The following is a 9895-nucleotide window of genomic DNA, read 5'->3' as shown; positions in this document are numbered from 1 at the left end:
TCACGCCCACTAGGCAGGGCAAAGCTGGGAGGAGCCTCTGGCTTGACTTATTTCATTAATATTACTAATATTAATTATAATGAAATATTAATTTGGGGGAAGGTATATTATATTATGATGATGATGATATGATATGATATGATATGATATGATATTATATGATATTATATGATATTATATTATATTACATTGGGACGCAGGTGGCGCTGTGGGTTAAACCACAGAGCCTTGGGCTTGCTGATCAGAAGGTCGGCGGTTTGAATCCCCACGACAGGGTGAGCTCCCGCTGCTCGGTCCCTGCTCCTACCAACCTAGCAGTTCAAAAGCAAGTCAAGGTGCAAGTAGATACATAGGTACTGCTCCAGCGGGAAGGTAAACGGCGTTTCTGTGCGCTGCTCTGGTTCGCCAGAAGCGGCTTAGTCCTGCTGGCCACATGACCCAGAAGCTGTACGCCAGCTCCCTTGGCCAATAAAGCGAGATGAGTGCCGCAACCCCAGAGTTGGCCACGACTGGCCCTAATGGTCAGGGGTCCCTTTTCCTTTAGCTATTATATTATATTATATTATATTATATTATATTATATTATATTATATTATAATTATATTATATTATATTATATTACATATTACTGTATTTTCCCCTGTAGAACATGCCCCCGTGTATAAGACACCCCCTATTTTGGTGGACTCAATATTAAGGAAATGGGGGATCCCATTTTCCCCGTCATATACACGGAAAAGTATGATATATGTATGTTATGTATTATATTATATTATATTATATTATATTATATTATATTATATTATATTATATTTATTATATTATTATACAGCGTGATCCATAATGAAGTACACAGTTTCAACACACTATAAAAAAGAATATAATATATCTCATGTTACCTGTGACAGAATTGTAGGGGAATGTTTAAAGTAGTTTCGAAACAGTCACAGATGTTCTATGTATGCACCGTTTGTCACACAACACACATCGCAATCGCAAATGCCGTTGCACAACAAACTCCGTTTTGCTCAATTCAAGAACACAAAACGTCTTCTCCACTGCAGACGCAGCCATTTCGCCTGACTAGTCACGTGACACGCGCACTATCACCTCCATCACTTTATGAGTACATCTACCTCACGGTTCGCAGCTGTTTTCCGTGTCGGCGCCTGTCTTACAGGACCTGGAAACTGTATATTTCATTATGAATCACCCTGTATTATATTATTTCAGTGTCCAATCACTGCATTACTATAGGATTTTTCATTTCAATCAATCAAATCTTTATTACGGTAGTAGACCAGCATCAGTAGGGTGGGGTACAGTCATTTCCAGTCTGTAAAACGTAAAGCTAAAAAATATTAAAACACAAAGTATACATAAAAGTCTAAAAGAAGCTAAAAGAGGGGTTTCGGAGAATTAAACGGATGTGGAAGAGCATAAAAGGTTAGTATATAAAAGACTCTGGCTCTCAATTTCCAGGGCACTCTGATATGAGTGTTCATTAAATCTAGTGTAACAACAACAATTTATTCATACCCCACCATCTGGCTTGGTTTCCCCAGCCACTCAGGGTGGCTCCCAATAGAATATTAAAAACACGATAAATACATCAAACATTACAAACTTCCCTGAACAGGGCTACCTTCAGATGTCTTCTAAAAATCTGGTAGTTTTTCCCCCTCTTTGACATCTGGTGGGAGGGGGTTCCACAGGGCGGGCGCCACCACCAAGAAGGCCCTCTGCCTGGTTCCCTCTTTGTGGCACAGGTCATCATCCGATGAATTGAGAGCGACATTTATTTCTGTGTTCATAATTAAAGAAAATGTGCATTTTAACAGTATTGCACATTGATTGTAATATTAAGAATGCACTTAAAATTACTACGCACAACAATGAATAAGTGATTGCAATGCACACAGAGCTAATCAGTACAAATATGTGTAAACAATGTTCTTAAAAACATTTGTTAACCAAGTCTAATATTACTATCTTTCTTATTGTGATTATTGTTACTTTTATTGCTACTAATCCCAGTGGCTTACAAGACTGAGCTCTGTTCTGCCTTGGTCAGTCCCCACCTGGAATACTGTGTCCAGTTCTGGGCACCACAATTTAAGAAGGATGTTGACCCATGGGAAGAAACCCCTCACCCCCCAGAGAGATGCCGGCTCAGAGAGCCCCCTGAGCTTAGACTACGAAGCCTCTGAGGGCGTGCAGAGTGCAAATCCCCCAGGGGCCCCTCTCTCTCCCGGGCTCACCTGGGGGCCCTGCCCCTGCCAGCCTCTCCGGCCTCTGAGGGCGTGCAGAGTGCAAATCCCCCCAGGGGCCCCTCTCTCTCCCGGGCTCACCTGGGGGCCCTGCCCCTGCCAGCCTCTCCGGCCTCTGAGGGCGTGCAGAGTGCAAATCCCCCCAGGGGCCCCTCTCTCTCCCGGGCTCACCTGGGGGCCCTGCCCCTGCCAGCCTCTCCGGCCTCTGAGGGCGTGCAGAGTGCAAATCCCCCAGGGGCCCCTCTCTCTCCCGGGCTCACCTGGGGGCCCTGCCCCTGCCAGCCTCTCCGGCCTCTGAGGGCGTGCAGAGTGCAAATCCCCCCAGGGGCCCCTCTCTCTCCCGGGCTCACCTGGGGGCCCTGCCCCTGCCAGCCTCTCCGGCCTCTGAGGGCGTGCAGAGTGCAAATCCCCCCAGGGGCCCCTCTCTCTCCTGGGCCCACCTGGGGGCCCTGCCCCTTCCAGCCTCTCTGGCCCTTGGGGGACTCTGGCCAGCTGGACGGGCTGCAGGCGCTGGTGTCCCTGGCGGACGAGGAGGGGCACTTGGCCGGGCCTTTCTATGATGTCCTCGGAGGGGAAGGGGCCACCCTCAAAAGGCCCTGCAACTCCCGCCAGCCTCCGCCAGCACGGTGCACACTGGGGGGGGGCAGACTTCCCAGCATGCACTGCCAGCTCCGTCAGGCCAATGGTCGATTCCCAGCCTCAATAAATTTGAAATTTGCTGGTTTTTCCAGTGTATAACCAAATAAATCAATCTCAAGGTGTCTTTTGTTCAGTTTCACTTATTAGCTTTATGGATAAATTAACCTCTATTAGGTTTCATTTCCCTCACGTCCTTCTTCCCAGCATGCTTTGCTGCCCCATCTTCTCAAAGACAAATACCCTGCGTCCTGTAGTTGAAATTTACTCATTTTCCAATGTATAACTCAATAAATTAATCCCAAATTGTCTTTTGTTTGGTTTCACTTATTAGCTTTATTGGTAAATGACCCTTTATTAGGTTTCATTTCCCTCACATCCTTCCCAGCATGCTTTGCTGCCCCTTCTTCTCACAAACAAGGATCCTGTTTCCTGTAATTGAAATTTACCCATTTTCCAATATATAACTGAATAAATAAGCCCCAAGATGTCTTCTGTTAGGCTTCACTTATTAGCTTTATTGATAAATTAACCTTTGTTAGGTTTCATTTCATTTCCCTCACGTCCTTCTTCCCAGCATGCTTTGCTGCCCCTTCTTCTCACAAGCAAGGATCCTGTTTCTTATCATTTTATTTTTCTCTTTTTCTTCCATTTAAACTTGATGGAGGGGCAGAGCGATGGAGAAAGAGAGAAGGCGTTTCCTCACAGCCTTTCCCTCACCCTTCCCAGGCTGCCCTGCGCAGCCTTCCTCCTGGCCTGCTAATAAACTAAAAATAACCAATTATTATACTAATAAACCCGCATAACCAAGGAAGTCGCAAAGAGACCTCGTCCTTTTCCTCATTCCCTTGGAGGCACCTAGAACGGCTTCCATGTTTTCCCGACGTCCCGCGGCTTCTGCGCCCTGGACAACTGTCGCCAAAATGGCGTTGGCCACCCGCCACTTGTTTTACTTGCAATTTAGAGCTACCAAAATGCTTTAAATGCATGTTGTGGCTGTGATTTTTATAGTGCTTTTAATATTCTGTTGGGAGTCGCCCAGAGTGGCCAGGGAAACCATTACTATTATTATTATTATTATTATTATTATTATTATTATTATTATTATTATCTCTTCACCTTGATTGGAATGAAACCTAAAGCAGACCCACTGAAATGCAATTATTAACTTGGTGTCGGGTTTACACCAACCATTCTTCTTTTCGCAGTTGAGACGTTATTTCTGACCATTCACTTTGTTCTGATTGGTACCTGATTGATAAACTCATTCTTTAACGTCATCTGAATCTCTTGCTATTGGTTTATATACACAGTGGTACCTTGGGTTAAGAACTTAATTCGTTCTGGAGGTTTGTTCTTAACCTGAAACTGTTCTTAACCTGAAGCTCCACTTTAGCTAATGGGGCCTCCCACTGCTGCTGCGCCACCGGAGCATAATTTCTGTTCTCATCCTGAAGCAAAGTTCTTAACCTGAACCACTATTTCTGGGTTAGCGGAGTCTGTAACCTGAAGCATCTGTAACCCGAGGTACCACTGTATGTATATAACTTCAGAACATTATTGCAAAGTTACAAGAAAGGAGATTCCAAACCAACATCAGGAAAAACGTTCTGATAACAATGACTCCCGAATAAAAAATTGAAGATGCAGCGAGAAGCCCCGAACAAAGGGGGTTCCTCCTTTTTAAAAGTTTCTCCAGGTTAGACCAGGGAAGAGAGACAGCGGAAGAAGATTGGAAGAAATTTAAGGACTATCTTAAGAAAGATTGCAAAATTAATGAATGTTAGAATGACGTTGGCATAGAAAATATGTGGTTTCCAGCGGTAATGGTTAAGTATAGAAAAGAAAGGTTAAAAATTTAAATGGAAAATAAGGGAGAGGATTTGCTGAATTAACAACTGGAAATTAGAATACAGAAAGGGGAGGTATGAGGAAGTCGGGGAAGTAAGTTACAAGAAAATAAGGGATTGAAATTATACTTGTTTTTGTTTGTTTGTTCTATTGTTTTGTTCCGTTTTTATATAATGTTTGAAACTTTAATAAAAAATTTTACAAAATAAAATAAAAGTTTCTCCAGGTTGGAAGCATCACACACGTGCCGCGAACATGTCACAGAACAGGTGTGGCATTGGGGTGAAAACTGATGCCGTGTCAATCAAAAATGTAAGACAAAGAGAATTACCTGCCATCTCGGACCCTCCAGACCAGGTCAAGTATCCCCCCTTTGTCTTTCTCGGCATTCCAATACAGTGGTACCTCAAGTTAAGTACTTAATTCGTTCTGGAGGTCCGTTCTTAACCTGAGTCTGTTCTTAACCTGAAGCACCACTTTAGCTCATGGGGCCTCCTGCTGCCGCCGCGCCACCGGAACCCGATTTCTGTTCTTATCCTGAAGCAAAGTTCTTAACCTGAAGCACTATTTCTGGGTTAGCGGAGTATGTAACCTGAAGCGTATGTAACCCTTATAGGTGGTACATGACTCCAGTCAAGCTTGCAAAAATCTACCACTTGTCAGATAATAAGTGTTGGAAATGTAAAGAGACATTGTAAAATTATTGAATGTTAGAACGATGTTGATTTAGAAATTAAGTGGTTTTCAGCTGTAATGATTATGAAATTAAGAAAAGAAGGGTCAAAAATTAAATAGAAATTAGGGGAGGGATTTGCTGAATTGAATTTATTTGAGATTGGAATACAGAAAGGGGAGGTACGAGGAGGTCGGGAAAGTAGGTTTTTACAAATATAAGGGTTTGAAATTATACATGTTGTTGTATGTGTTTTTTATGTTTGCATTTTTGCTTTTTTATGTTTTCTGTTTTTTTAAATTTTATATAAACCTTTTTTTAAAAAAAACTTAATAAATATCTTCTAAAAAAAAAAAAGAAGCGTATGTAACCTGAAGCATATGTGACCTAAGGTGCAACTGTACACTGAGACCGGGAGGATGGGTTTGTGTCTGACCCTCCAAAGTCAGGATGGAGGGCTTCACCCTTATGAAATCGGGCAGGTGGGGACGTGACCATATGCTTCAGAGATTAGGGCAATGCCAGCCTCAGCCCCAAGCCCCTCCTCGGATGGCCACCCTTTCCCTGAATAAAGCAGCCTTGGCAGGATCAAAACCCGTCACTGGAATGATTTATTATGAATTCCTAAAGATTCCTAGAGAGTTCCAGAAAGACATCTACTTCTGCTTCATTGACTATGCAAAAGCCTTTGACTGTGTCGACCACGGCAAACTATGGCAAGTTCTTAAAGAAATGGGAGTGCCTGATCACCTCATCTGTCTCCTGAGAAATCTCTGTGTGGGACAAGAAGCTACAGTTAGAACTGGATATGGAACAACTGACTGGTTCAAAATTGGGAAAGGAGTACGACAAGTCTGTATATTGTCTCCCTGCTTATTTAACTTATATATGCAGAATACATCATGCGAAAGGCTGGGCTGGATGAATCCCAAGCTGGAATTAAGATTGCCGGAAGAAATATCAACAGCCTCAGATATGCAGATGACACAACCTTGGTGGCAGAAAGTGAGGAGGAATTAAAGAACCTTTTAATGAGCGCAAAATATGGTCTGAAGCTCAACATCCAAAAAACGAAGATCATGGCCACTGGGCCCATCACCCCCTGGCAAATAGAAGGGGAAGAAATGGAGGCAGTGAGAGATTTTATTTTCTTGGGCTCCATGATCACTGCAGATGGTGACAGCAGCCACGAAATTAAAAGACGCCTGCTTCTTGGGAGAAAGGCAATGGCAAACCTAGACAGCATCTTAAAAAGTAGAGACATCACCCTGCCAACAAATGTCCGTATAGTTAAAGCCGTGGTTTTCCCAGTAGTGATGTATGGAAGTGAGAGCTGGACCATAAAGAAGGCTGATCGCCGAAGAATGGATGCTTTTGAATTATGGTGCTGGAGGAGACTCTTGAGAGTCCCATGGGCTGCAAGAAGATCAAACCTATCCATTCTGAAGGAAATCAGCCCTGAGTGCTCACTGGAAGGACAGATCCTGAAGCTGAGGCTCCAAGACTTTGGCCACCTCATGAGAAGAGAAGACTCCCTGGAAAAGACCCTGATGCTGGGGAAGATGGAGGGCACAAGGAGAAGGGGACGACAGAGGACGAGATGGTGGGACAGTGTTCTTGAAGCTACCAGCATGAGTTTGACCAAACTGTGGGAGGCAGTGGAAGACAGGAGTGCCTGGCGTGCTCTGGTCCATGGAGTCACGAAGAGTCGGACACGACTAAACAACTAAACAACAACAAAAGATTCCTACTAAATCGAGAATTTAGGGGGTTCCCTGCTTTGGCAGCTGCAGTACCAACGCAGTCGTCGCTAGAGGGCGATGTTTCGCAACTTCTCCTGATCCCGCGCTTCGGATCGCCAAAGGAAAGAGGGCGCTGTCAGGAAGGGCGCTTGTTGATTGGTCAAGCGCTTTATGAATGGGGGAAAGGGGGAAACGAAAGGGATCGCTGCACGCTACGCTGCACGGGTTTGAGCTACAGACGTGCAGGTCCACAACACGTGCAAAGAGTCGGCGAACAAAACACAGGATCAAAATTCAGGGCGCCACCGGCGAAGTCCGTCCTCCGTTCTTTTCTCCGCTTACAACCTCCCTGATTTCAGAATGGGGGAGGGTCACATTTATAAGCCCCCCAATGGATCAGCAAGGGCATCGGGCCCCCCACCAATTTCAACCCAGAGGGGAGGGGAGGCCAGGAAGCAAGCCGCCCCCTCCCCTCAGCTGGAAGGGGCCTTTAAAATGGGGAGGGGCCAGAGTCACAGACTTTAAGCCCCCTAAGCTATTGGTCTGAAGCTCAACATCCAAAAAACTAAGATCATGCCCACTGGTCCCATCACCTCCTGGCAAATAGAAGGGGAAGAAATGGAGGCAGTGAGAAATTTTACTTTCTTGGGCTCCATGATCACTGCAGATGGTGACAGCAGTCACGAAATTAAAAGACGCCTGCTTCTTGGGAGAAAAGTGATGACAAACCTAGACAGCATCTTAAAAAGCAGAAACATCACCTTGCCAACAAAGGTCCGTATAGTTCAAGCTATGGTTTTCCCAGTAGTGATGTATGGAAGTGAGAGCTGGACCATAAAGAAGGCTGATCGCCAAAGAATTGATGCTTTTGAATTCTGGTGCTGGAGGAGACTCTGGAGAGTCCCATGGACTGCAAGAAGATCAGACCTCTCCATTCTGAAAGAAATCAGCCCTGAGTGCTCACTGGAAGGACAGATCCTGAAGCTGAGGCTCCAATACTTTGGCCACCTCATGAGAAGAGAAGACTCCCTGAAAAGACCCTGATGTTGGGAAAGATGGAGGGCACAAGGAGAAGGGGATGAAAGAGGATGAGTTTGACCCAACAGCGGGAGGCAGTGGAAGACAGGAGGGCCTGGCGTGCTCTGGTCCAGGGGGTCACGAAGAGGCAGGCATGACTAAACAGCTAAACAACAAGAAAAAAATATGACAAAAAGGGGGGGTGTACCAAGTCAAAGTCAAAGTCTAATTTAAAGGGTTCCTCACATAAAATACATTCTCAAGAGACTACACAATGAATTAAGATGTTGCAACGGAACTGACCTGCCACAAAGAGAATACAAAAGAAAGATTGTGAATACCACCAATTAAGCCATGTTTCACTGGGACCTGCCACTCCTATTTGACATATAAACGCAATCTGAATTTCTTGTAATCATTTACAGGGCTTCAGAGACTGGTTTGTAACCTTCAGCCAAGTATTCTGGGGTGTGTATTTTATTTTTTTACTGTTTTTGTTCCTGTCAGATTGTATTTTTTCCTATGAAACTCACATCATAATACAGCTATTGTGTTGGAAACAATGGTTAACTTAACAAGTAGAGTGATCTTGAGTACAAAAACAGAGGCGGCTTTGATCATAAGATTATTCCATTGTGGTTTTTTCACTCAATCAGTCCCGGAGTGGACTAACTGAAACCAGTGGCATTTAAGTCCAGTCATGTCCATTCCTTTCAGTCAGTCTGGTTCTGAGTGGGTCTGAAGTTGAATGCAACACCCAATAAACAATACAATATTTCCCCTGGTTCCATTTTGGAATGCCGCGAGAGTGATCTACTTCTGTGTCAACGCTCCCCCCCCACACGCAAAGAAAAACCCAAAACCTGCAGGACGACCATCCGGTTGCACTTTTCCTTCACCTGCTTGCAGATAAACCATCCACACCAGGCATAAGCAAACCCTGGCCCTCCAGATGTTTCGGACTACAATTCCCACCATCCCTAGCTAACAGGACCAGCGGTCAGGGATGATGGGAATTGTAGTCCCAAATGTCTGGAGGCCTGGAGTTTGCCTATGCCTGATCCACGCCACCGTGAGCTCCTTGCAGGAAAAGTAGGGTTATAAATGCAATAATTAGTGAAATAAATTAAATAAATAAATAATATTTTATTTATACCCCGCCCTCCCCGGCCAAGGCCAGGCTCAGGGCAGCTAACAACCAATAATAAAAATGAGTTGAATGAATAAAACTTATAAACAAGATTAAAATACAACATTACAACATTAAAATCATTAAAATGCAGCCTCATCACAGGAGGAGAAAGGAAAAAGAGGGGGAGGGAATCTATATATATATGCAATAATTGATCAATCAAATCTATACATGCAATAAAATAAAATAAATCAATAAATAAATGGAATGCTAAAACAAATATCCAACAGCACATGCAAACGAACCCGGAAGCGGCTCAATTGCCAACTCCCATCTCTCCATCATGGATCATCCCCTTCATGGATCACTGTCCCCTTCATGGATCACTGCCTTGCCGTGGCGAAGGGGCTTGAAGAACTCAGAGAAGCTATGAGCTATGCCGTGCACGGCCACCCAAGATGGACAGGTCATAGTGGAGAGTTTGGACCAAACGTGATCCACCTGGAGGAGGAACCGGCAAGCCACTCCAGTATCCCTGCCAAGAAAACTCCATGGACAAAGACAACAGGCATAT

General features: G+C 44.5%; 1 protein-coding gene across 10 annotated transcripts in view; it reads right to left on the bottom strand.

The window, feature by feature from the left end:
* Nucleotides 1-1003, bottom strand: part of LOC309360855 (uncharacterized protein) — a 143993-nt gene extending 142990 nt beyond the window's left edge. For all 10 annotated transcript variants that reach the window (XR_014164247.1, XM_081895800.1, XM_081895799.1 and 7 more), the window contains exon 1: nucleotides 900-1003. The gene's annotated coding sequence lies outside the window, so the exon portion shown is untranslated. The remainder of the gene's footprint in view (nucleotides 1-899) is intronic.
* Between the last annotated feature and the right edge of the window lie 8892 nt (nucleotides 1004-9895).

Source organism: Podarcis melisellensis (assembly GCF_964234715.1).
Source record: "Podarcis melisellensis genome assembly, chromosome: 18".
Classification (NCBI taxonomy): Eukaryota; Metazoa; Chordata; class Lepidosauria; order Squamata; family Lacertidae; genus Podarcis; species Podarcis melisellensis.
The sequence above is the reverse complement of the archived record's forward strand: the minus strand, read 5'-3'. Positions and strand labels throughout refer to the sequence as shown.